Genomic DNA, 27,640 nt, shown 5'->3' with positions numbered 1-27,640 from the left:
CATTGCTTCAGCGCGCGCAGGGCGCCCTGCCGGCGCTCCGCCCGCGCAAAGCCGTGCCCAGGCCGGTATCTGATCCCGCGTCCGCTCAGGCACGAGCGCGGTATCGGGCAAGGGGCGCGCGCCGCGGCGCCTCAGAGCTCCGAGCTTCCGGGCGGTAGAGACTCCGCAGCGCGCGCCACTCGAGTCCGTGCGGCCGCCTCCCAGCACAGCCTTCCCCTCTTGCCCTCCCGGCGGCCCTACCAACTCAAGCTCCCCGGCGACCCCGGGCGGGAGGAGGGACTCCTCAGGGAGCGGCAGGGAATTCCCCCTTCCACCGAAAATTCCCGATTGTTCACTATCTTCACGTCAGCAGCAGGGGGTAATCCCCGACTCAGCTGCTCCTGACGTCACTGCACGGAGCCACCGCCCCCCGCGCGCCTCTGCCTCCGGGGGCCTCCTGAAGCCCTGCCCCAAACGTAGACACGCCTTTTTCCCCTCCCCCCAGCAGGGGACGTAGTGGGCGGAGTTCTTTGCCAGCGCGTGAGCGGTTGCTTGGGCCAGAAGGTTCTCTGGTGGAGGCGCTTCTCCTGCTGCCCCGCCCAATAGGTTCTTTAGTACCGCTTCTTCCACACCCTTTCTCCCTCCTTCTTGTCCTCGCCCCGCCTTTCCCCTCCCTTTTCCTCAACCTCGCTCATTCCTTCCCCGCCTCGCCATCTTCCACAATCTCGCGAGACTTGACCCAGAACATTGCGGATCGGGTCGGCGCCATTTTGGGACTGAGACTGGTTGTGGGGGAGGGAAAAGCGGCAAAAGGGGATTATTCAAAGTACCGAAAACCTCCTCCCGGGATCGAGCGCAGCTGAACCCCCAGGCCAGGGCCACCTCTGGTGTGGCAGAAGGTAACTCCGTCCTCTGTGCTCCACACCGGAGTCAGGGAGAGGTGAGGGGGGGCCCGTGTCAGCGTTGGGGTTTGAGGGGTCGGAGCGGCGTTGGCGGCGCGAGGTGTAAGGCTGCCCGCGGACTGGGTGGGGGCGGGGGAGGTGGCGAAGAGCAAGCGGAGAGAGGGAAGAACGGCACCCGGAGGCCCCGCCAGCTATTGAGTCGTTCCCAGCGGAGCGGAGGTGGCGGTTGTGGCGAGGGGGTAGGTGGCTTAGGCTCGGCTGCTGGGGGGACGGGGGGGTTTGTTTGACCGAGGCTGGGAACCGGCCCGACGCCGTCCGCGTTCAGTCTTTATTCCTCCGGCCTTTTGCACACGCCCGCCTCTTTTGGCAACACTGCTCCTCTCAGAGGGCTGAGGGAGTCGAGGCCGAGTTGTGGCCTTCGGTTGTTTCTTCAGAGGCGCGCCCGCTCTCCCCGCCTCTCTCGGGCTGTTGGCACTAGCTGTGTACCGAGCGGAGTCTGAGGGTACCTGCTGTGTATTTGGAGAGAACCACTCAGGTGATACTAGAGGGGCTTGGTATCTTCCACTCCCCCCTTAGTGTTGGGAGAAACCGGTTTTCTTAATTCAAGGAAATGGGGACTGACACCTTTAACCCACCGCTGCTCTCAAAGCTGGGGAAGTCTCGCCCTCAGGCAGATTTCAGGAATGTGCTTGCTCCATTTCTTTTCCACCTATCTTTGTACTGTTGGGGAAAACGTGCTTCTTTTAGACATTCTAATCTGGAGGGTTCCTCTTCCTCTTTGTAAGTTGTATTTACTAATTAATGCTCGGTGGCACCTCACCTGTCTATTCGTTTTCCTTTGGCACATTGAATTGGAAATAGAGATCTTTTGTAAGATTGTGCGCCCTTTTCATAGTTTCTAATATTTACTCAGGAGAGTGTAAGAGATTTGCTTATATGATCCGATGTTGTATCCACTCTCCATTCCCAGTTAATACCAGTACTTGCCCTCCATAACATTCTCGCACCTTTTTTCCTCCTCTCTTTTGAAGTCCTTTTCGTACAGTATACTTTTTGGGGGTCGCGTGCTTGCACATAGCCTTTTTCCAGCCCCCAGTAGAATTACATAGACCTGAATTCCTTCCACGGGTTGACTCTTTAACATGGGGATTAATTTTTAATTTAAAATTAAAACTCACTGTGTAACTTGTTTCTTTTATAACTTTTACAGGTGATTGAATTACACAGATGTGAAGATAATCATCTAGGTTTTGTGTAAAAGGCCCCGGATATTTCAAGTGGCCATTTTGGAATTACCGTGTTTTTGGATAATTTTGCCCCAGAAGTTTATTAACATCGGCAAGAATCATCTCTGAAGTGAATTGATAGTAGTGAACAATTCTACAAGCTGCTTAAAAGAGACCCAGGCATTTCTTCAGTATTTTGGTTCAAACGGAACTATATAACTGGTTAAAGTATTTCAGCTGGTGGTGTTTTTTTTTTTTGCCTTCTCCCAACCCCTCCCCTGTTGTTGGTGTTCTTCAGCCAAAACTGCAAGATATGTTTGATTTGTGTACTGAGTAGTTTCGGCAGTTTCAAATTGCTGTTTAAATATTGCTGAAGTTTCATGGCAGTTTATTTTTACCTTTATTAAAAGTTTTAGGAATTTTTGATCTCAGCCCTTTTCATGTCCCAATGGGGCAGCTTTTCTAAATGATATTGAAAGAATACAGAGCTTTTTTCCTTTTCTCTTTTATTTACTTGGAAATTTAAGATGTTGCAGTTTCCCAGCAGCATGGTAATATTGAGATAGCTATGTGTTTCTGTATATTCTGATGTTTAGGAATGCTCTTCAGATGTGAAATTTTCCTTTTGCTTTTGCTTTTTGGCTCATAAATTGGATATTTCATCGAGTGGAAAAGTACAACAGTGACAAGTACATGGAATAATAAAAAGACTTTATAATCTTAAATCCAAGGAACTTGGCTAATTCTGGAGACAGCCATATGAAAACTTTAAAACAGAAGTATGGGTAGCTGACTTGAAGTAACTCTATGTCAAATAGTCATAGGTTAAGTATCTTCAAAGAACTTGGATATTATTTCAGAGGATACAAAATTAAAAAACAAACTGGAAAACATAAAGATTACAGAGAAAAACCCAACACCTTCCTGTGCAGTCCTAGTGGAATTTGTAAGTACCAGATGGTGATAAAATGAAATGTTTGTTTGAAATGAAAGGTTTGTCCCATGTTATTCTTGGAAGCCTTTCAGTTTCTTACAATAATAATGCTTGGTTTCACTTTCCTGGACAGCCTGAAAACAACTATTAAGTAAACGGAAATTCAGAAAGCATTTAAGATTCAAGTTCAAACAGTCCAAATTTTAGTTTTTGTGCTCCTAAATTAAAAAAAAAAATCCATATGGTCAGTATTTACTTAAGCCCTTATGGATTCACGGATTCATAGATCGGTAGAGAAATAGGTAAAAAACCCAACAGATATTTCCGGTGTCTTGATAGCCAGTTTACTTCCTAAATGTGTGTTTAGAGTGCATTCTAAGTTTACTGTTCCGGTTTAGAGTCAAGTAGTTGTTGAGAGCAAATTATAAAAATAGGGCTTGGTTTCTAATCTATTTCATAAAGTGGCTTGTTTTAAGTCACAACTGTTCCTAACACTTTAATCAATTATAGAAATTAGTTTTTGAAATAATTTGTTGAAGTAGTTTTCTATTTCAAATTCTTACAATTTCAGTTCCAAAACTCACTAGGAATAGAAACTGAGAGGAACTGAGCAAGATTGATTAAGAGCCTTTAAAATAACAAATGAGTATACTTTTTTCCTCCCAGGAAGGTTATACTGGTTTAAGTTTATAAACAAAGTTAAAAAAAAAAAGAATATTAATTGCTGTACCAAATCCTTTTGACAAAAGAGAATTATCTTCTGATAGTACTTGTATTTTTCAGGATGGAATGGAGTTTTTGGTTACCCATAGTTATTGTATTTAGTTTCTCAGTGATTCGTACGCATTCAGTAGGAGTGTTTTAAAAAAATTCACTAAAATCTATCTTTAAAATGATACAAGTGAACAGATCAGTGTACCCAGAGTTAATTTCACTTAATGTTCTTTCTGAAGTAAAAGATTGTGATTTTTGAATATTATGCCAAGATGGCCTAATAATTTTCAGTTGCCCATTTATTTTGAGACAATTTTGTTACACCTTCTAATCCTGGTAGCCCTCTCAGAGCAGAGGTGGTAGCAGAGTCCAAAAAGAATGTGGGCGTTTAGATGTGCGTATGTAACATTTTCTCATCTAAAATTGAGATTAGAGTTCAATAATTCTGTTAAAGTAGACTGGGTTATTTGTATTTTCTCAGTCTGAGCTATGTGTAGTACTTCTAATTGAATTTCCACTTTGATTAATATAAAAAGGTGGCAAGAACAGTCCCCCCCCCCATTTTCACTTTATTTTACACATTTCCTGAATTTAATGGCTTTTCAAGTTAACTGCCTAAGAATATGGTATGCATCTTAAATGTGATAAAGTTAAACTGGAAATGAATGGCCTTCATTCATAGCAAAGAACCACATAACATTTGCTATTTGTGATTATTTTCCTTTAAATTGCTCCTGTTGATGTTAACCGAAGCAGTATTTAATCAGGATAAAGATTACTTCAGAGACCAGGGTTTTGAACAATTAACTGTAATCTTTGAATAGCCTAACATTTTGAACTTAGTTTACGGCAGTTGTTCAAGGGCAGATTTACTTGAACGTTTTGAATAAATATTTTAGTATTTTATTGGTGTTGAAATGTATAGTATCAGAAGTAATTTTAACAGTTGTTGGGCTGCATCTTCCCCCCAATAAGTACTATTTTCCTATCTCCCAGACCTCTATTTTTTTCTTTTTTTCTTTTCTCCTGTGCCTAAACTATAGGTCTAAAAAATCATGACTAACATTTATAAACAGTGATTGTGTCACAGTGTTTGCTATGTTCTTTACATTGTTTATCTTAATTCTAAAACAATCCTATGAGGAAAGTACTATTCTAGTTACTGTGATAGAGGTGAAAATTAGGGAGACTGAGACTAGGAAAAAGTTACTTAGGACCAAGGATGGGTTGGAGTTTTGACCAAATTCCCTAATCCAGGGCCCCTTACTCAATCATTATGCCGTACTTACACTGGCTTATTACTTACTAACTTATTTTACTTATTAACTCGTTCTGTTTGAGAGTTATCCCTGATATTTTGGTTTTTCTTTTCATAATACTGATTCTCTTTGTTAATATTATTAGTGGAGCTTGGAGACAAGCTAAAAGATAGAAGAGAAACTACTGTTCTGTTATTAGTGGCTATTTGATAACTTTGGTGAGCCAAAAATTGAAATGTGGTTTCAGATTGTGTTGAGATCTCATTTACCCATAGTCTCTTTGTACAGGTCTGAAACTAAAATGTATGCTAGCTTTGTTTGCAGTTTTTCACTGTTTTTGAACTGAGATTACTACAAGTATTTTGTGCTTAAAGCTGCTGACGCTATAGAACTGAGGGAGAAATAATAATAGGGGAAAGAAGAGTAGAAGTAAAAATTAGCAAGTGAGGAAGAATCTACATCCAGGCCACATTATCTAATTAATTGTCTTTGACACAAGCATCTTTTCTGTTTATAATTTTTGATAAAAATGTTTAGATCTAGGTAAGGATAGTGATGTAGAAAAGGAGTAATGGCTTGGAGTTAGGAGATTTTTGTCTTAGAATTTGGAATAATTAGAAAAGGGCCTCTGTGACCTTGTGTATTCACCTAATTTCTTTGGTCTATAAAACTGATAGAAATGATGTTTATGAAGGTGCTCTGTTAATTGTGATGTTTAATAAGAATACAGAGTTATTGTAATTCCAATATTCTAAGATCCTGCTTAATTTTACATGTGTTAAGTAAATACTTTTATTATAGTCTCTGAAATTATTTCTTCTCTTGTTTGTGTTAATGGCATTACCTGAATCCCTTCATGCCCAGCCTCCTCATTTCCAGTTTCATTTATTGTTCTAGCTTGGTCTTTGACAAAGGAAGTAGTAACCTACTAACCTTTCTCTTTCCCTTTAGTTCATTCTCTTCTCCTCCATGGTCCTGTGACCAGAGAAATCTACCTCAACTATAGCTTTTGGTTTTGTTTTCTCAGCAGCCCTTAGGTAGTATATTTGGCATATTAAAGAGAGCAAGTTGATCTACCCTTCTTTCCCTTCTCCCCCCAAAATGTTTCATTTTCAAAGGTTCCTAACAAATTCTTTTTGGCTGTGGGTGGGTTCAGGAAACAGTGGTTTGAAAATTCTCTGAAATTGATGATTTGGGGATTGTTTATATATATTTTCCTCCTGGGTGGGTCCTTTATTTTAAACAGGAGAAACTATTTTGTGGTTGGTGGGTCTGTTTATCAGTTTTATCTACTTTTCCCTTTTTGTCAGCTGCCACACCCAGTAAAATAGTTAACAGGCTTTTTTAAAAATTTGCTCTGTATCTCTTCAAGTAATTGCTAGTTTCTGATATTTTAATATATATAAGATGATCACTCAGTTTCTTGTTCTTGAGTCATCTTTCTGTTCAGAGCTTGGTGAGTGCAAGGTTTTTGGTCTCATTTTCTGCCGTTTAAGTTTTCAGATTGTATTTTCTAAAGCCATATTTAAGTTTCTTCCATACATTTAAAAAACTTTTTAAGAAGAATGAGTTTTAAAATCCTAAATAAGTTGTGTTTCTGTTGAAACTTGAACTTGCAAAATATTATTAAAAATTCTTTACTGAAAGATTGTCAGGAATATTACCTTTTATCTTTAAGATACTAGTAAAAGAATTACTGGTATGTTTGCTTTTCAAAGACTATAAATTGTATTCTTTGAGTTAAAAAAAATCATTTGTGATCTCATGGTTTTTGTGCATCAGAAACTTGGGAGGAGTTGAATTAAATGGTTCTGGCTACTTCCAGTCTTTCATAAAAATCTCCATTAAGTTGAGCAGGGCTGCAGTAATTTGAAGACTTCACTGGGGCTGGAGGATATCCTTCCAAGGTGGTATACTGATTGGGCATATAGGTTGATTCTGGCTGTTGGACTCTGTAGCCACATGTGGACCTTTCCATTGAGCTGCTTGACTTTCCTTGCAACATGGCAGATACATCTCCCAGAACAGGTGATCTGGGAAGAGAATGGTAAAAGTATCTTTATGACTGATTATCAGAAGTTACTTCTGCCACATTCTTTTCATTAGAAGCAAGTTATTAAGTCTTGCCCACAGTCCAGGTTAGGGGGAGTTTGGCTCCACCTTTTGACAAAATAATTGGTGGACATACTTAAAAACTACAATAGGACGTACTCTTTCACAACCATTAATTGTCAACATAATTGGCCAGAGTCTTCACCCCACAAATAGGTTGGGATATTAAAAATTTAGAGAAGAGAGTATAGTCTAAGTTTTTATGAATTCAGGAGATTTAAATCTTTCAACCTTTTTAGCTGCTGTATGAAATGTGGGGTTAGGGTTTTTTCCCCCTCCCACTTTGCATTAATCTCCCAATCAGTGTAGTGGGAGAACTTTTTTTTAAAAAAAGGTAAAATAAACAGGTATATTAGCTGTTTCTGAATGTACAGTTCAATGATACTGAGTACATTTACATTGTTGTGCAACCATTACCACCATCCACCTCCAGTATTTCTTTTTCATCTTTTTTTTTAAGAAAAATCTTTTATTAAGGTATTGTTGATACACACTCTTACAAAGGTTTCACATGAAAAAACGATGTGGTACTACATTCACCCATATTATCGAGTGTCCCCCCATACCCCATTGCAGTCACTGTCCATCAGTATAGTAAGATGCCACAGAGACACTATTTGCCTTCTCTGTGCTACACTGTCTTCCCTGTGATTCCCCTCCACACCATGTATGCCAATCGTAATACCCTTCAATCTCCTTCTCCCTCCCTCCCCACCCCTCCCCTTTGGTAACCATTAGTCCCTCCTTGGAGTCCGTGAGTCTGCTATTGTTTTGTTCCTTCAGTTTTGCTTTCTTGTTATATTCCACAAATGAGGGAAATCATTTGGTACTTGTCTTTCTCTGCCTGGCTTATTTCACTGAGCATAATATGCTCCAGCTCCATCCATGTTGTTGCAAACGGTAGGATTTGTTTCTTTCTTATGGCTGAATAGTATTCCATTGTGTATCTGTACCACATCTTTAGCCATTTATCTACCGATGGACACTATGGTTGCTTCCATATCTTGGCTATTGTAAATAGTGTTGCAGTAAACATTGTGCATATTTTTTTTTGAATCTGAGAAGTTTTCTTCTTTGGGCAAATTCCTAGGAGTGGAATTTCCAGGTCAAATGGTGTTTCTATTTTTAGTTTTTTTGAGGAATCTCCATATTGCTTTCCACAGTGGTTGAACTAGCTTACATTCCCACCAGCAGTGTAGGAGGGTTTCCCTTTCTCCCCATCCTCGCCAGCATTTGTTGTTCTTAGTCTTTTCAATGTTGGCCATCCTAACTGGTGTGAGGTGATACCTCATTGTCGTTTTTATTTGCATTTCCCTGATAGTGATGTGGGGCATCTTTTTTATCTTCTTAACCTGAAACTTCTTGCACCCATTAAACATTAACTCCGCATTTTCCTCTCTTCCCAGCCCCCTGGCAATCACTGTTCTTTCTATGAACTTGACAACTCTAAGTGGAATTGTGCAGTATATTTGTCCTTTTGTGACTGGCTTATTTCACTTGGCATAATGTCCCCAGCGTTCATCTCTGTTACAGCATATGTCAGATTCATAATTTCCTTCCTTTTTAAGACAAAATGGTGTTCATTATGTATATACTACATTTTGTTTATTCATCTGTCCATGGACGATTGGGTTGCTTTCACCTTTTGGCTATTGTGACTTGTGTTGCTGTGAACATGGATATACAAATATCTGTTTGAATCCCTGCTTTTAATTCTTTTGGGTCTATATCCAGAAGTGGAATTACTGGATTGTGTGATAATTCTATTTTTAATTCTTAGAAGAGCCACCATACAGTTTCCCATTACAGCTGTACCATTTTTTTATAATGCACAAAAGGTTCCAGTTTTTCCACACCTTTCTAACATGTGTTAATTTCCTGTTTTTGATAGCCATCCTACTGGGTGTGAGGTGGTATCTCATTGCAGTTTTGATTTGCATTTCCCTCATGATTAGTGATGTCCTCTCATGTACTTATTGGCAGTTTGTGTACTGCTTTGGAGAAACGGCCATTCAAGTCCTTTGCCTGTTTTTTAATCAAATTGTTTTTGTTGCTGAGTTTAGGAATTCTTTATGTGTTCTGCACAGCAACACTTAACCATAATGAGTAGATTTCAGTGCTTATTTTTATTTCAAAGCTAATACTTATCAATGCTTACCATGTTTCATGCAGTGTTCTAAGCCTTTTAAATGTATTAACTAATTTAATTCTCACAGACACTGTGTGTGGAAAGGCCTTATTGTCCTCATTTTACAGATAAGAAAATGAAGGCAGGGAGATTTTGCCAAAATGTCAAACTAATAAGTAGTATTCTTAAATCTGTATATTCTGTATCTAGAACCTGGACTCAACCTTTATGGTTCATAGTTACAGTTTTTAAGGTGATAATATAGGGGAAGTAAAATACTGTTCTGTTTCAGGAACTTAAAAAGATATTTTATCTTCAGCAACTGCATTTTTTTTCCTTAGTATGATTCAGTTGAGCCTTGTTATTAATGCGCCTTCACATGGGTTTATTCTCATTGAGGGATATTTTCCTTTTGCATCACTTCATAACATTATTATATGGTATTTGAGTTAGGAAAGTGTTTTCCAATTGCTGTGTGAAATAAGTGCTATTTCCACTTAATGGTTTGAGAAACTCAGTCTGAGATGAAATGATTTATCCAGGGTCCTCAGTACATGAGGGAGTGAGAATTTGAATTCCTTGTATTCTTCTGCTACAGGTAACTTCCTCAGTTTTTTAAGTACTAGGTCTTAATCTAGAGCAGTGGTGTCAGTAGAACTTTGTGAAATGATGAAAGTGTTCTGTCTACACTGTTAAATATGGTAATCACTAGCCATTTGTCATTGAGTATTTGAAATGGCGCTAGTGCAGATGAGGAACTGAATTTTATGTTTTGTTTAATTTTAGCTTAAATTTAAAACAACATTTAGCTACTAGCTGTCATTGGACAATGCAGCTCTAGAGCAATGGTACAGAATTCAGTCAGACACATACACACCTTCTATAACACTTTTTAAAGTCCCCTTTACTGTCCTTAAATAAAATACCATTTGCACTTAGTCACACAGTAATACACAGCTGAAATAAAAAATAGATAAACAAAAGGAAGACATAATAAAATAATGAATTTGAATATGTAATGGCACTAAGGACAAATCTAGAAGACAGATTCTATAAGAGAACCATTTCCAAGACATACAGGCATACAAATTTACAAACCACTATTTGCCCTTAAAAAAAGTAAATGACTAGGTGTTCTTAAGTACTTCTAATCTTTAAAGAGGAAATTTATCTCAGGCTGAATAAAAATACAGTGATTAGAGTGATTAATGTTTCCCTTATTTTTCTATTATTTACTGCCAATGTAGTTGAATGGGCAATTAGCAAATATTAAAGCTATTCTATGGTGTAGTGATACGGTATTTCTAGAAGTGATGAAAAGAAAACAGGTAATTATCAGTTTTCCTCTAACTGTAAACTGAAGGTAAAAATCAAAATTCAGTTTGGATTTGGTGTACTTGGTTCTAGATGTAAAGGAAAAATAAGATTAATTTATAAATCCTCAGACTAGAGAAAATAAATCTTGGACTAAAGTAATGTAGAAGAAATACTATTCATTCTGTTTTAGTAATATAGTTTCATTTTAGTAGTTGGTTTATGTAAACAAATGTTTCACTTTTTTTAATGGGGTGTGAACCCATTGTAATAGGTTTACTGAAGTATAAATTGCATTTAATAAATTCACTGTTTTAAGTGTACGGTTTGAATAATTTTTGTCAGATTGAATTTTTTTTGTCAGATCACTTGTGTAACTCTACCACAATGAGAATACGGAATGCTTTCATCACCCCAGAAAGTTATGTCTTTTGCAGAGTCCCAGCCCATTCTCTAGAACTATTTCTTGTCTTTTGTATGGTATATTGTTTTCCAGGATGTCATGTAAAAGGGATCAGACAAGTGTGTAGACTTTTGTTTCTGGCTTCTTTCATGTCTGTTGTTGCATGTATCATAATTTATCTATTTTTATTGCTAGGTAGTAGTCTTTTGTGTGGAATTACGTATTCTCCAATTACTAGACATTTTTTGGGTTGTTTCCAGTGTTCATCTGTTATGAATAAAGCTATGACCATTTGCTTACAGGACTTAGTGTGAATGTTAATTTTCATTTCTCTTGGGAAAATACCTAGCAATAGGATTGCAGGGTCAGATGAACTGTGTGCATTTAACTCTGCTAAAAATCTACTGAAGTGCGGAACCATTTTGCATTTCCACCAGCAGTGTAACACAGTTCTAGTTCTATGTTTTCAGTATTTGATGTTGGTCTTTTAATTTTTAACCATTCTTTGGGTGTGTATAGTTTGAATTTGCATTGTAATTTTAATTTGCATCTTTCTCATGATGATGATGAGCGTCTTTTTTATGTGCTTTGGTAAAGTGTCTCTTCAAATCATTGCCTGTTTTAAAAAATTAGATTGTCTTACTGAGTTGTAAAAGTTCTTTATGTATTTAGGATACAAGTATCTCAGATACACTTTTTGCAGATAGCAATTTCTTCATTTTGAAGAACAGACTCTTAACATTTTGAACTTGTTCATTTTTCCTTAATGGTTTGTGCTGTTTTGTGTCCTAAGAAATCTTTGGGCCGAGGTCACAGGATTTCCTCCTGTTTCCTTATGGAAATTTTGTAGTTCAGTTCATATTTTGAGGTTGAAGTCTTTGATCGTTTGAATGGTTTGAATGTTTTTGGGTGGGGAAATAATTGAGGTTCAGATATATATAGATGTCCAGTTATTATGGTTCCATTTGTTGAAAAGACTTTGGTTCTCAGTGAGTCACTTTGAAACACCTATGTTGAAAACCAGTTGACTATGTATATGTGGAATGATTTGTTAATTCTTCATTGATATATGTGTATTTTGTCATAGAACAGTCGTTAAGTACAAATGATAGCCGTTGACATTTTTGCTCTGCTTCAAAACCTGATTGACATATTTTGTTCTCTAAAATCTTTAATAGGAAATCTGGATTAAAAGAGGAAATTGTCTTTTTGCACATGTGAAATAAGATCTGTTGCAAAATAATGCCATCTTGAATTCATAGAGTGATCTTGAGAGTGGCCTGAAGTATTAGATACTGTCTTACTTGTACTTGAGCACATTTGGAAAATAAATGACATTTCTATATTGGAAATGAGAAAGTATGATACAGACTTACTGTAAAACATTGACCCAACAGTGAATCTGGGATTCCTACTCTTTTGAGTCGGTGCTAGAGAAGATGTACAGTGCTTCAACAGATGTTTGAGTGCCTTCTGTGTGCCCACACTCTCATTGGTGGGCATTTAGTAGTAAACAAGGTAAAGATGTAAGATTTGTGAATTCCTGTAGTTCCTCTGCTCTGACGTTTGAACCTGGTTTCATCCCATCTAGTAAATAAGAGCTATTTGATGTTGGTCAGGGTGATCTTTAAAGATTTAGTTTCTGCTCTAGTAAAAGTGATTCTTTCCTGCTTCACAAGGTTATCATTAGAGTCAAGTGAAATAGTGAATACTTTAGGTTTCAAGAAATGACTTTAGAATATGTGAGTGGACAGGCTCCTCATTTTCAGAAATCAAGAAGGCCATGACCAGTCTTTATTTGAGGAGGAAATAATCCTTTTATGTTTCCTTCACAAAGATAGAAATGCAGGTTCATGCCCACAGAGCTTTATTTTTTGTTAGAATTTTTCTCTGTAATCTTGCTTCTGTTCTTTCTAAGAAAGCATGTTACAGTTCCCTTGGACTTATTAATAAGGCTGTAGAAGTATACTAAACACAGCTGGTATCAGGTGCATGATGAAATCATTGTTTCATGGGACACTAGGTAGGTTGGAAACTACTTGAAAAATTGGTTCACTTGATAATCAAGATGTCTTAAGGACTTCCAAGGATTGAATTTGATGAGAAAACAAGAGGTCTATTTGAGGACAAAGTTGGCTAGCTTAGTGGAAAGCAAGTTGTGACTGCAGTCATAGTTCAAACTATTGGTCTTTTACCTGTCTCAGATTTGAGATCTGTGTTTTATATGGTTTGATTATAGCTGTAGCTCAAGACAGTGCACAGTGCCTGACAGGTAACTAAAACCTAAACTCAGAACTTGGAAAATTACTTATATGCCCATTATTAAGGCTATTACTTTGAGAAGGTAAGATCTCCCTGATTTATCCTGGGTATGTAAATATGTGTATATAGTGGTCAAGAACTTCACCTACCACTGACTCTTATTGTGACCTTGGGAACTTTAAAATATGCTTCACATCTATGTAAAAACCTGTTTTTCTTGTTTTGAGAAAAAAGATATCAACCTCCTGGGGATGTAGTAAGGACTAAATGAGATGTTTGTAAAGCCCTGAGCAAATTGTGTAAGGTGTGTGTGTGTGTGTGTCCTTGAGGCACTTCAATATCCAGATCTTTTATTTCATATCAAGGATCCTCTCTCTGTTAGCTATGAGCTGACTTGTTCATAGGGTTAGGTTCATTTTAAAATTCAATTTTTGGGACTCGTTTGCTACAGTTGTGAATGCTGCTTTTTAGCCTAACCTGGTTTCAGAAAACAATTGATTATGTTAAGAGTTTGAGGATTCAGAAAATGGTAAAGATGTGGTAGATTAAAGAGGATTTAAAATTATTTTGGACACATGTACCTAGTGCAAATTACAGAAAGTGTAGAGTTTTAGAGAAAAGTCCCCCCCTTCTGTTGCCCTATGATAATTGTTAACTGAAGAAGCTGCTCTTGGTTTCTTACGTATTATTCTTGAGATCTTCTGGTTATTTAAACACATTATATTATTCTTACTAGTACAAGTAGGGCAAGAGTTACTACTCCCTGCTCTACAGCCTTTTTTACCTAATGAAATATTTTAAGATGTTATTACATATGCATACATGTAAAACTACTCCATTCTTTTTATTTGCTGCATGATAGTCTGTTTAGCCAGGCCTTTATTGATGTGCATTGTCTTTGTTTTGACTGTTTTGAACAATGCTAGGAATGTCTTTATGAATGTGGGGTACATTCCTGTAAGTGGAATTTCTGAGTGTAATTTCCAGTGCTTTGCCAGATTGCTCTCCATAGAGGTATACCAACTTATATTTCCAGCACAAATGGGCTATCGGACTTTTTTCCTAGGCATTTTGCCCTTTTCTTTTGAATGAGAATGAAAAATTTTCGTATGTAAGGTTATTTTCTGCGAAATATTTATATTCTTTACTTACTTTTCTATTATGTTCTTTTTTTCTGTTGATTTGTAGGAACATTTCATATATGAAGGAAAGCCAGCCCTTTTGGTATGTGTGGCAAGTATTCACCTATATGTTCTTTCCTTTGATAATGGTTATGAATTTGGTCATAGGCCACCTTTTGCATTTACTCTTACACTTGAATATATAGATTTATTTTTGTTCTCTTTTTTGTGTCATACTTAGAAAGGACTTCCTTCCCCCCTTCTGAGATCAAAAACCAATTTTCCCACTTTTTCCTTGACTGATTTTATTCTCCTTTAAATCTTTGATCTATTTGATGACTATTTTGAGTAAACTTTGAGGTAGGAGAGTTGTCCCACTTTTCTCACATACTACATGTGTTTGAGTGTGTGGACTTCCTGATCTCTTCCACTGGTATTTTTTTTTTTTTCTCGTCAGTCTCCAATCTTCTGAAGCATAATGAACAAGTTTTTACATGGTGAACGAATTCTTACATTCCACTGGTATTTTTTTATATTCACGTATTCATGCTGTAGTGTGGTGTCTTAATCACTGTCGCTTTTAAAATGAAATTAAAGGATGTTAAGACATTTTATCTGTGGAGTTAAGAAAACTGTATTCTTAAAGTTTATGGTTTCCTAATTCTAGAAAGTTAATTTGCCTTTGACATTTAAATTAGCAAGCTCATTTTGTTACAAACATTTAATTATATTTTAAAAAGTGAATTCTGTGCCATAATTTAGATGAAAAGACTGGAGTAAAACATTTGTATTTGAAATTCATTAGGAACTAGCTTTGACACCTTAGGCACAGTCCATTTAAGCTGAAGTGTTTTTTTGATTTGTGAAATAGGGGTTAAAATAAAACCTTGTCCTAAATTGATAAATATTGTAAAAGTGGTTAACATGATACCTGCACATAAGTGCTCGGTAAGTAGTTTCTTTCCCTTTTGTAGGATGTTCACTTTTGACAGTAATTTTCTATTTCTGCCTGTCTCAGTCCTAAAGTCAAGATTTTTACTGTTCTTTGCTAAGAAATGTACTGATGTGGGAATTTCAGCACAAAGTAATCAATTATGGAATTAATAATCAATCAAGTTGATAATAACTTGGTCTAGTGGATTCCACATTTTTGTAGAGGATTACCATTACTGTACCTTTGTCTTTTACCTGTAATTGCCGCTCCTGAAAACAGGAAGAATGAGCTAGTCTTTCCTCCCTCTGTTCCTTCATTCCATACTGTTTGTGTTCTTAGGGAATATTGTTTAAAGTGCTGGTTTGGAGTAGCTGCTCCATAAATGTTTGTTGATGAATTGTGTCATTCAGAAACATATATCAGAAATGTTTCTTTATGGGAAGCTTAGTTTCATTTAATGGAATAGCATATATTATGCTATCCTTTTGGTAAGTAATTTGTGGTGAAACTGATTAAGAATTTTTCTTTTTTTTCACTCCACATCGCTTGCCCCTAATCCCTTATTTCTGCTCTCTTTATTCCATTCTATAGAATAGAACTTTGATTTTGGCTTTTATATTCGTTTTTCTTTTTTAAGGAAAGCTCTTTTATTTAATTTTTAATTTTTATTTTTATTGTGGTATAGATTTGATATTCAGTACTATATTGGTTTCAGGTGTACTACATAGTGATTTGACAATTATATGCATTATGAAAGGTTCAGCTGATCAGTGTAGTTACCATCTGCCACCATTCAATGGTACTACAAAATTATTGACTATATTCTCTATGCTGTGCTCTTCATCACTGTGACTTATTTTATAATTGGAAGTTTGTACCTTTTCATCCCCTTCACCTTATTTCACTCATCCCCCACTCTCCTCCACTGTGGAAACCACCAGTCTGTTAATCTGTATTTATGAGACTATTTCTGTTTTGTTTTATTTTTTGATTCCACAAATAAATGAAATTACATGGTGCTTGTATTTGACTTATTGCACTTAATATGTTCTAAGTCTTAATAAGTTGTAACATGGCAAGATTTCATTCTTTTTTTATGGCTGATACTCCAGTGTGTACATACATATACCACATTCTTCATCCGTTCATCAGTTGATGGACACTTAAGTTGGTTTGTTATCTTGGCTGTTCTAAGTAATGCTGCAATAAACAAAGGGGTGCATGTATCTTTTTGAATTAGTGATTGTGTTTTCTTCTGGTTGATACCCAGAAGTAGAATTACAGGATTGTATGCTATTTCTATATTTTTTGGGGAAACCTCTATACTGCTTTCCATAGTGGCTGCACCAGTTTATATTCCCACCAGCAGTGCACTGAGGATTCTCTTTTCTCCACATCCTTGCCAATACTTGTTCTTCTGGTCTTTTTGATATTAGCTATTCTGACTGGTATGAAGTGATATCTTATAGTGGTTTTGATTTGCATTTCCCTGATGGTTAGTGATGTTGAGCATCTTTTCATGGATCTGTTGGACATATGTATGTCTTTGGAAAAATGTCTATTCGTATCCTCTGTTCATTTTTTAACCAGATTGTTTTTTGGTGTATCAATTCTTTATATATTTTGGATATTAACCCCTTATATATATTTGTAAATATCTTCTCCCATTCAGTACGTTGCTTTTATGTCTTGTTGATGGTTTCCTTCACTGTCCAGAGCCTTTTAGTTTGATGTAGTCCCAACTAGTTTATTTTTGCTTTTGTTTCCCTTGCTTGGTAAGACACAACCAGAAAATTGCTGAAAAATTGCTGATTACAATATATGTGAGTTTACTGCCTGTGTTTCCTTTTAGGAATTTAGTGGTTTCAGCTCTTATTACACTGAGGTCTACAATCCATTTCAAGTTTATCTTTTTGTATGGTATAAGACAGTGGTCTAGTTTCAATTCTTTTATATGTAGCTCTCCAGGTTTCCCTCCACCATTATTGAAAAGACTGTTTCCCCATTGAATATTCTTCTCTCCTTTGTCATATATTAATTGACCACATAAATGTGGGTTTAATTCTGGGCTATTTCTGTTCCATTGGCCTGTGTGTCTGTTTTTGTGCCACTACCATGCTGTTTTGATTACTGTAGCTTTGTAGTGTAGTTAGAAACAGGGAGTGTGATACCTACCTCCAGCTGTGTTCATTCCTAAGATTACTTGGACTGTTTGAGGTCATTTGTGGTTCCATACAAATTTTAGGATTATTTGCTCTAGTTCTGTGAAGAATACCATTGGTATTTTAATAGTGATTGCATTTAATCTGTAGTTAGCTTTGGGCTGTTGGCCATTTTAACAGTGTTCTATCAAACCATGAGCATGGAAAATCCTTCCATTTATTTGTGTTCCCTTCAGTTTCTTTCATTGGTGTTTTATGGTTTTCACAGTAGATTTTTCACCTCCTTGGGTAGATTTATTCCTACATAGTTTATTATTTTTGATGCAGTTGTAAATAAAGTTTTGTTAAAATTTCCTGGGTTCATTATTAGCATATAGAAACACAACAAATTTCTCTGCATTTATTTTGTATCCTGCCTCTTTACTGAGTTTGTTTATTCCAGTAAGTTTGGTGGAATCTTCAAGGCTTTCTATATCTATTACCATATTGTCTGCAAATACTAACAGTTTTATTTCTTCACTAACATGGATTCTTTTTGTTTGTGGCTAGGATGGAAGCTCTTTTTTTAAATTGAAAGTGAACTCACGAATAGTCCTTTAAAAGTTTAACACAAAACTTTAGAAAACTGTTATGAATTGTTGTGATGGGAACCAAGAGTTCTAGATTTTAATACCTTTCTCTCTGCAGTTGATTAACTGAATTCCCTCTTCCCTTAGTTTTATCACAAGCTATCAGATTTATTTTCTGAAGGCACATAGGTGGACATGTAATTGCAACCTTAAATCTTCTGAATACTTACCTTGCCTGATGAATTAAGTTTTGATTTCTCATTTGTCTGTGCTTTTCAAGGCCAACTATTTACTGTCCCCAAAGTACTTTTCTCTATTCGGATTTAGATGCACCTGGCATGGTAAGTAGTGTTTGGTTGGCCCGTTACTGGGTTGATGTGTTTAGAGTACAGTGACCAGATTCATTAGTTCAGATATATTAGTAAGAAAATGATTTTAATGGCATTTAGAAAGAAAGCCTGCAGTAGTTTAAAGAGACCTGTTAAAAAAATACGTTAAAAAAATCGTCCATCACTCTAAATTCTTAACAGAATGACTGTTTCAGGCTTCTTCTCTTTTCTCTTTTTCCATCTTCCTTTTTCCTTTCCCCTTCCCTTCTTTTGCTATGTTTTGTTTTAGAATTATATTCCTGGCCAAGGTGTGGGGCAGGCAGGGAGAAAGAGTGGTAAATTCCATTTCCTTTCCGTATCAGTGCTTGTAATTGTGTATTTGCTTAGTCAAAATATAAAGTATTACAGTTTTGGATTACCCAAGTTTGAGAATATAAATAACAAAGGTTATCTTTTGTATCTTAAGAGGTGGTACACTAGTAGCTTCTTGGTTATTATTGGTGGTATATGATAACCCTGTTCTAAAAAGTTAAATTGTACATTATATAAGACATTATATGAGACAGTTGCATACAAGGTAGTTATTTTGGGTCTAACCATAGTTATACATGTACATTCCAGTTGAACTAGGCCATCTCTAGGATTTTACATAGTACAGCAGTGCTATCTCATATACATGGTTTAAGAAACCCATAGGGCAAACCACTTGCTGTAAGGTTATTTTACTTGATGGTAAATAAGTTAAATATTTTTTTGTATTAAAACATACGTGGATATGTTGTATACAACGCAGAAATTTCATAAAAATTGTAAAGTAAAATGGGATTTGAAAGCAAGTTATTTTGGTTACTTTCTGAAAATATGGTTTGGGGGCGGGTAGGAGAATGGGTGTTTAACTTCCAGTAATTTCTATAGGAAAGTTTGAGATATATTGGTAGTGAACAAAACACAGCTTTTGAGGCAGAATGGCATGAGTTCATTTTGCTAATGTTCTGTCATAAAAATCTGTGTACCTTAAAGGTGTAATTATGTCTTGTAATTTTGTTCCTTTTTCAGATAACCTTTAAGCTATCCCAGTATTTTTTTTAAGTGTTTGTTTACTTCATTTGAACCCTCATAGTGTTGCCACTTTTCTCATGGAAATACTTCAGGTTTAAAAAATTGCTTATACTTCACCCTTTCTGATTTGAGACAGCAGCCTCGTTTTATAATTATTTGTTAACTCTGTCGGCTTCTTAGCTGTTAGAGGCAGGGCTATTTTCTTGAGCCATATATCTTTAGTGTTTAGCACTTTATTTTGCCCATATTGGCTGTTGTGTAAATGTGTTGATTTGAATTTAATTTTATTCCTTTAGTCCATATTGCTTACAGTATAATTCTAAAATAGAATTTGCCATTAGAAACTCTTTAAAATAAAAGGATCCCATAGGCTGACTTAGAAAAAATTTCAGGGGTGGCTAAACCTGCTTCAGTTTGTGAGGAAATAGAAGTTCAATGAGTAAGACTTTATAGAGTACTGTAAGTAAGGCTTTAAGTTACTACTGTTAAGTACTTTATTAACTAAGGCTTAAGTACTTTATAGAGTAAGGCTTCTTTCTCTTTTTTCTTTTTCTTGTAGTGCTGTATTTTATTTGAAAATTAAGCAAGTTCATTTTAAGTTTTGAGGTTCTTCGGTTACACTTTTGTATATTACACCTTGAGTCGTTAAAAACTTGAGAATTAAAGGCATTCTGTTTCCAATGTTGCTCTTTATCTTTAAAAGTCTTCTTGGAGTGTTAATGCAGCACATTTTACATGTAGCAATCTAAATAGTAACAAATCTCATAGCATTGCTGTTCTATTTTTTATGATTTTTATGTAAGTAAAGCACAGAAAGGGACTGGGCGATTAAATAAGAGGTAAACTAAGGAGGATAGGGGTCTAACAAAATTACAGGTTAAAGGAGGCATTAAAATGAAACTTGAAAGGTGAAAATTTCTCATAGTCTATATTTCTTGTGAAGTTCATTGATGCTGTTTTGTATTTGGAAAGGTCTATAATTCTGAGCAGTTTGATAACTCTATTGGGCAGTTTGTTTTGTGATCAAAACTGTAAAACGCTAGTTAAGCAACAGAATATTTTGCTATCTTTAGAGATGGTTTCTTAGCCAATAATTTTTTCCTCTTAAATAATGATTACAGTTTCTACTATCCTTTCTTGATGATCAGTCACACTAAGTGCTTGTTTAAAAACAATTATAGGCCCTATTTGAGACCTGTTGAATCAGAATTTACAGTGGGGGGACGTCTTTGATTTTTTATTAGGGAAGTCTGGAAATCACTTAGCACTTATTAATGGTATTACAACAGTGAAGCAAACAATTGAATGGAATACGGTTTCAAAGTACAGTTTTCAAAAGTCAAAAACATGACTCATACAAGTAGAGAATGAACATGTGTCACTGCCTGATCATTTAAAAGAGATTTTCCTTGATTTTATAATCTGATGCTTGAAGATTATGGGCCAGTTATTTTAGTATAACATTTCTCAAGTTGATTTTTCTCATGTTTAGACAGGCTGTGTTTCTTCAGGTTATATGTCCTTGGCTAGGATATTACAGAAGTAAAGTGGTGCTGTGCTTTTTTGCTCATTGTGTTCTATCATTTGGCACACATTTCCAGTTTTCTTTTATTACCAATGGTTCACGTTGATCTGTTGATTGAGGATTTTCCATGCTCTTTCACTGCAAATCTGTAATAACTATTTTTCTTTTTGGAGGTACATAGAAATTGTATGAACAACCTTAAATTTTTCAGTGTGTACATTTGTATCTGGATTTTATTCAGCAGGTTATATATGATACAGCTGTTTATTTTTATTGAGGTGACAGTCACATTGCATGAAGTTAACCATCTTAAAGTGCACAATTTGGTGGCATTTAATCATTCACAGTAGTGTGAAACCACCACCTTTACCAAGTTCCAGAATGTTTTCATCACCCCAGAAGGAAAATCTGTGTCCATTTAGCAGTCCTCTCCATTCCTCCTTCCCATCAGTCGCTTGTAATCACCAGTCTGCTTCTTGTCTATGTTACCCTATTGTGGATATTTTATACAATTGCTGTTGTACAATACGTAATCTTCTTTATTTTTGTCTGGCTGCTTTCAGTTAGCATCTTTTCAAGGTTAATCCTCAGTACTTCATTCCTTCTTCCATTGAAGGTATATACCATATTTTGTTCATTCATCTATTGAGGAACATTTGGCTTGTCTCCACCTGTTGGCTTATGAATAGGTCTGCTGTGAACATTGGTGTATACAAGTATTTGAGTACCCATTTGAAATTATTGGGTCATATGGTATGTGTAAGCACTGTGGAAAACTTTTCCACAGTGCTTACACCAATTTATCTTCCCAATAACAATGTACAAGTTTCTCCACATACTGGCTAACACTTATTTACTCTCTTTTGTTCTTTTTTTCGGGAGGGGAAGCAGGGGAGAAATGTCTATTCAAGTCCTTTGCCCATTTTTAAGCTGGTTTGTCTTGTTGAGTTTTAAGAGTTCTTTGTATATTCTGGACACTAGACTTTTAACAGATATGATTTGCAAATATTTTGTCCCATTCTATCAGTTATCTTTTCATTTTCTAGATAATATTCTTTGCACAGAAGTATTAAATTTTCATGAAGTCCAGTTTCTTTTTTCTGCTGTTACATATGCTTTTGATGTCATACCTAAAAATCCATTGCCAAAACCAAGGTCATTAAACGTTAAGTCTGTTTTCTTCTGTTAACATAGTTTTAGCTTTAATAATTAGGTCTTTGATCCATTTTCAGTTTGTTTTTGTATATGATGTGAATTGGAGTCCATTGGATATCCAGTTGTCCCAGCATCCTTTGTTGAAAAGACTGCTCTTTCCCCCATTGAATGGTCCTGGAACTTTTGTTAAAAAATCAATTGTCCATACATGTGTGACTTTATTTCTGGACTATCACTTACATTCCATTGGCATATATCTATCCTTATGCCATTATGACACTTTTGATCACTTTAGCTTCGTAGTAAGTTTTGAATCAGGGAAATGGTGAGCTCTGTAACTATTCTTTTTCAGTATTGTTTTGGATATTTGGGACCCCTGGAGTTCCAAATGAATTTGAGAATGCTTTCTGTTAAATTTATAGATCACTTTGGGTAGTATTGCTATCTTAAATATTTGCCAATCCTTGAACATAGATGTCTTTATTTTTATTAGGTGTTTTAAATTTTCTTTCAGCAGTGTTTCATAGTTTTTAGTGGGCAAGTCTTATATTTTGGTTAAATTTATTAGGTATTTTATTCTTTCTGATGCTTTTGCGAACAGATCTGTTTTTGTTGTTTTAATTTCCCTTTTGGATTGTTATTGGCAATACAGCAGAGTTTTCTGTGTTGATTTTGGATCCTGCAATGTTGCTGTATTCATTAGCTCTAATAGGTATTTTTTTTATGATGGATTCTTCAGAATTTTCTATTTATATGATCATGTCTCTTGTGAATAAGTATGGCTTTACTTCTTTACCATTTCTGTTTGGTGCTTTTTATGTATTGTCTAATTGCTCTGGCTAGAACTTCCAATATGGCATTGAATAGAAGTGGTGAAAGCAGATATCCTTGTTTTGTTCCTGTCTCTTATCAGGTTAAGTTGCCTTTTATTTCCCCCCCACTTACTTACTTATTTATTTAGGTATTGTTGATAAACAATCTTTATTTTTTATTAAGGTATTATTGATATACACTCTTATGAAGGTTCACATGAAAAATAATGTGGTTACTACATTCACCCATATTATCGAGTCCTCCTGGATATCCCATTGCAGTCACTGTCCAGTGTAGTAAGATGCCACAGAGTCACTATGTACCTTCTCTTTGCTACACCATGTGTGCCAATCATAATACCCCTCAATCTCCTTCTCCCTCCCTCCCTCCCTGCCTTCCCCTAACCCCCTCCCCTTGGATAACCACTAGTCCCTTAGAGTCTGTGAGTCTGCTGCTATTTTCTTCCTTCAGTTTTGCTTTGTTGTTATACTCCACAAATGAGGGAAATCATTTGGTATTTGTCTTTCTCTGCCTGACTTATTTCACTGAGCATAATACCCTCTAGCTCCATCCATGTTGTTGCAAATGGTAGGATTTGTGTCTTCCTTATGGCTGAATAGTATTATATTCCATTGTGTATATATATCACATCTTTATCCATTCATCTACTGATGGACACTAGGATTGCTTCCATATCTTGGCTATTGTAAATAGTGCTGCAATAAACATAGGGGTGATATATCTTTTGGAATCTGAGAACTTGTTTTCTTTGGGTAAATTTCTAGGAGTGGAATTCCCAGGTCGAATGGTATTTCTATTTTTAGTTTTTTGAGGAACCTCCATATTGCTTTCCACAGTGGTTGAACTAGCTTACATTCCCACCAGCAGTGTAGGAGGGTTTCCCTTTCTCTGCATCCTCGCCAGCATTTGTTCCTAGTCTCATCGATGTTGGCCATCCTAACTGGTGTGAGGTGATATCTCATTGTGGTTTTGATTTGCATTTCCCGGATAATTAGCGATGTGGAGCATCTTTTCATGTGCCAGTTGGCCATCCGAATTCTTCTTTGGAGAATTGTCTGTTCATGTTCTCTGCCCATTTTTCAATAGGGCTATTTGCCTTTTGGGTGTTGAGACTTGTGAGTTCTTTATATATTTTGGATGTTAACCCCCAGTCGGCATGTCATTTACAAATATATTCTCCCATACTGTAGGATGCCTTTTTGTTCTACTGATGGTGTTCTTTGCTGTACAGAAGCTTTTTAGCTTGATGTAGTCCCATTTGTTCGTTTTTGCTTTTGTTTCCCTTGCCCGAGGAGATGAGTTCAGGAAAAAGCTGCTCATATTTATGTTCAAGGGGTTAAGTTGCTTTATATTTTTAGTTTATTGAATGTTTTTACCCGGAAGGAGGTTTCAACTTTGCTAATGCTTTTTTGCACCAGTTGAGATGATCATATGGTATTTTTCCATCATTTTATTAACGTGTATTATATTGTTCAGGACCCATTTTGTGTCAAGAGTTGCCTTGCCTATCTTGCTGCTTTGAAGATTCTCTTGCATTTGGCTTTTGAACGTTTGATTATACTGTGTCTTGGTGTTACTTTCTGTGTTTATCTTTCTTGGGAGTTTGGTTAGCATCCAGAATATGTATATTTGTGTATTTGGCTAATTTGGTGAGTGTTCAGTTATTATTTCTTCAGATAATCTTTCTGCCCTTTCTCTCCTCTTCTTGTGAAATTTCCATTATGTTGTATGTTGGTATGCTGCTGGTGTCCCACAGATCTTTTCAGCTCTTCAGTTTTCTTTATTTTTTTCCTTAATGCTCTTTTTATAATTTTAGTAGACATATGTTCATGTTCTCTGATTCTTCTATTGACTTAAATATATTAAAATTGTCTAGTGAAATTTTCATTTACTGCACATTTTGGCTCCAGAATTTGTTTGGCTCCTTTCCATAATTCTTACCACTTTATTGATACTCTATTTATTGAGAATTGTTCTCAATTTCTTCCAGCTCTTTGTGTTTAAGACAGTTGATGTCTGTGCTTCATCAGGAACAGTTCTTTACTAATTTTTTTCCCTTTCCCTGTGAATGAGCTGTGCTTCCTTGTCTTTTGCATACTTTGTAACTTTTGTACAAAATAGAACGTTTTGAATGTTGTAGTTTGGAGATGCAGGGAATCAGATGTTTTCCCCTCATCTTCAGGGTTGCTTGCTATGGGTTTTAGGTGTATGTTTAATGATTTCTAAACTTTTTCTAAAGTTTGTGTTTTTTGTCTTGGGTAGTCTCTGGTTTCTCTCGCTTTGCTTTTGGTTACCTGGTGTGTTGTTTTTGTTGTTTTCTGGGGGATAAATAATGTAAATGAAATTAAAAAACCTAATGTAAAAAAAGTGATAAAATATAAATATTTAAGTATAATCAGGATCAGTATATTATCTTGTCTAAAGATTGCATATCCTTCACAGTCAAGCAAAGCTGCAGCCTCTAATAAATTTGCCAGAGGTTCAATGGTTATGGAAAGTAATTTCAGTGCAGTACAAAAGAGGTTTTATTTCTGCTGTCCACGGATCCTCCTGCTCTTAGAGCTCTTTGAACAAGAGCCATCTTTACTGTGTTACAGATAGTGTTTTGTAGATGCATGCCAAAAAGGAGTAAAAATGAAGGGAAAGAAAAAAAACTCCCTGTCTTTACCTGTTGGATCTGTGTTGGTGCAAGTCTTTGAAGTTAGCCATGCTGCTGTTGATACTCTGTTAGCCTTCAATTCACTTCCTGCTTTTGCTCAACCTAGAGATCTGCCAGAGGTGGCAGGGTCTTCTCTGAGCAGGTGTCTTGCCCAGAGAATTTGTGTGGTTTTCTAAGTTGCCTCATACTAGGAAGTTCTTCGCAATGCCACAATTTCCCAAGAAATTGTCTCAGGCTTTGGGGTATACTCTTGCTTACTCCACTATAAACCTTTGTCTCAGGCAGGAGGTTGTTCATTTGCCTTACAGTGTTTTGGAGGAATGCTCTCTGCCTAGTACCCTTTTCTTTCACACTTGACAAAACAAAAGGCAAGTGCCTCCTGTCATTCCTCAGGTAGTCCCTAGACAGGTTCACACAAACAATTATGTGATGATAAAGTTTATTCTGTTCACCCTGGAATTAGAGGTCAGGTTTCCATCACTGGGTCTTCAAGATGTCCACTGTGCTGTGGAGAGAGATGGGTCATGTGCAAGAAAAATGCCATAGAGCTTTCCTACTGTTTTAAAGTTTCTGTTAATCTTGATTCAGTGTTTGCTTGATTGCTCTAAACCTTTGACTTTTTCAGAGTTCTTACAAAGTTGATTCTGACAGATTTTTGCTTCGTATTTTCAGTGTTTCTGTGGAGGTAGGCTCTTTTTTTTTTTTCTTCTCAGTCCCCAAGACAAAAACTTGGGGCCCATCTGCTAAGTACCTGGGGCCTGGAGTCCTGAATTGGGTTACTAGCCCAGGTGCTGTTCTCTATTTTATTTTTGTTCTTTATTTTTATTAAAGTATCATTAATATACACTCTTACGAAGGTTCCACATGAAAAACATTGTGGTTACTACATTCACCCATATTATCAAGTCCCCCCCATACCCCATTGAAGTAAGATGCCACAGTCATTACTTGTCTTCTTTGTGCTACACTGTCTTTCCTGTGACCCCCCCACACCATGTGTACTCATCATAATACCCCTCAATCCCCTTCTCCCCACCCCTCCCCTTTGGTAATCACTAGTCCCTTCTTGGAGTCTGTGAGTCTGCTGCTGTTTTGTTCCTTCAGTTTTGCTTAGTTGTTCCACTTGTGGTGGTAGGCTCTTGAAGCTTTGTATTTTATTCACCATTTGTGTTGATGTCCTTCACATGTTTTTTCTCATTTTTAATACTCGAGTTGTCCCTGATTTGGCGATGGGGACTCATTCAAGCTGGCTTTTGTGTCCATTTGATATTTCTCTGTCATTAATTGGAACTTCCTTGTTTTTTGCTACAACAAAATACTTTAGGCTTATTTTATCTCCTTATTTTCCCAGCCCTGGAGCCAGCTATTCTAAAAAAAGCCTGTTTTTTTAGTGAACGATGGTTTTTAGAAGTCAAGACCCGGGTGTTAAGTATGCTCATTGCTTTTGGAGTGTCACTATGCTCAGGCCCTCTCAGTACACAGAGCTGGGGGGCTGGGGATAACTACACACATACATACATACATATAAACAAATATTTACCTTTATGGTATATATGAACATTAGTATATTGGTGTTAATATATTGCCATGAATTCATCATTAACTATACTAACACAGTACAACATCACAACATCCGCTTTAGTTTTCACCCTTTCCATTATTAGTTACTACTCTCTTTGACAACATGAAACAGCCTTTGTTATTCTAAATATGTTTGCTTATTTGATGTTTCTTTTATAAACCAAATATTCTATTGTGGTCCCTGCCAACTCCATCAGTGTGGACACTCCTATCCCTGCCTATTCTCTTGACTTCCTATTCTGATTCCTTCCCCCCATGTGGATGGTTTCAACATATTTTGTGGGCTCAACACCTGTCTTGTCAATGGGTTTCAGCTTCAGGCAAGTTCGCTATGGATTCAGTGTGACCAAAGAAAATGACAGCAAAACGTTCTTGGGGTGATAGGGTTATACCCAACTTTATTTCCAGGTGACAGGTCAGTCACTAAAATCTAGTTCACTCAGAGCGAGTCTGCATGCAGCAAGCTGGTTTTTGCCTCT

The 27,640-nt window shown here is 36.6% G+C and overlaps 1 protein-coding gene across 6 annotated transcripts in view; it reads left to right on the top strand.

Moving 5' to 3' along the window:
• The first annotated feature begins 631 nt into the window (after nt 1-631).
• The window catches only part of GPBP1 (GC-rich promoter binding protein 1), a 72,065-nt gene continuing 45,056 nt past the window's right edge, over nt 632-27,640 (top strand). The window contains exons 1-3 of one of the 6 annotated variants that reach the window (XM_017652393.3): nt 632-878; nt 2,092-3,053; nt 14,422-14,457. The gene's annotated coding sequence lies outside the window, so the exon portion shown is untranslated. Of the gene's footprint in view, nt 920-1,103; nt 1,121-1,296; nt 1,417-2,091; nt 3,054-14,421; nt 14,458-27,640 lie in introns of those variants that run through there. The other 5 variants (XM_017652390.3, XM_017652391.3, XM_017652394.3 and 2 more) reach the window with 5 other exon arrangements.

Source organism: Manis javanica, chromosome 1 (assembly GCF_040802235.1).
Source record: "Manis javanica isolate MJ-LG chromosome 1, MJ_LKY, whole genome shotgun sequence".
Classification (NCBI taxonomy): Eukaryota; Metazoa; Chordata; class Mammalia; order Pholidota; family Manidae; genus Manis; species Manis javanica.
The sequence above is the reverse complement of the archived record's forward strand: the minus strand, read 5'-3'. Positions and strand labels throughout refer to the sequence as shown.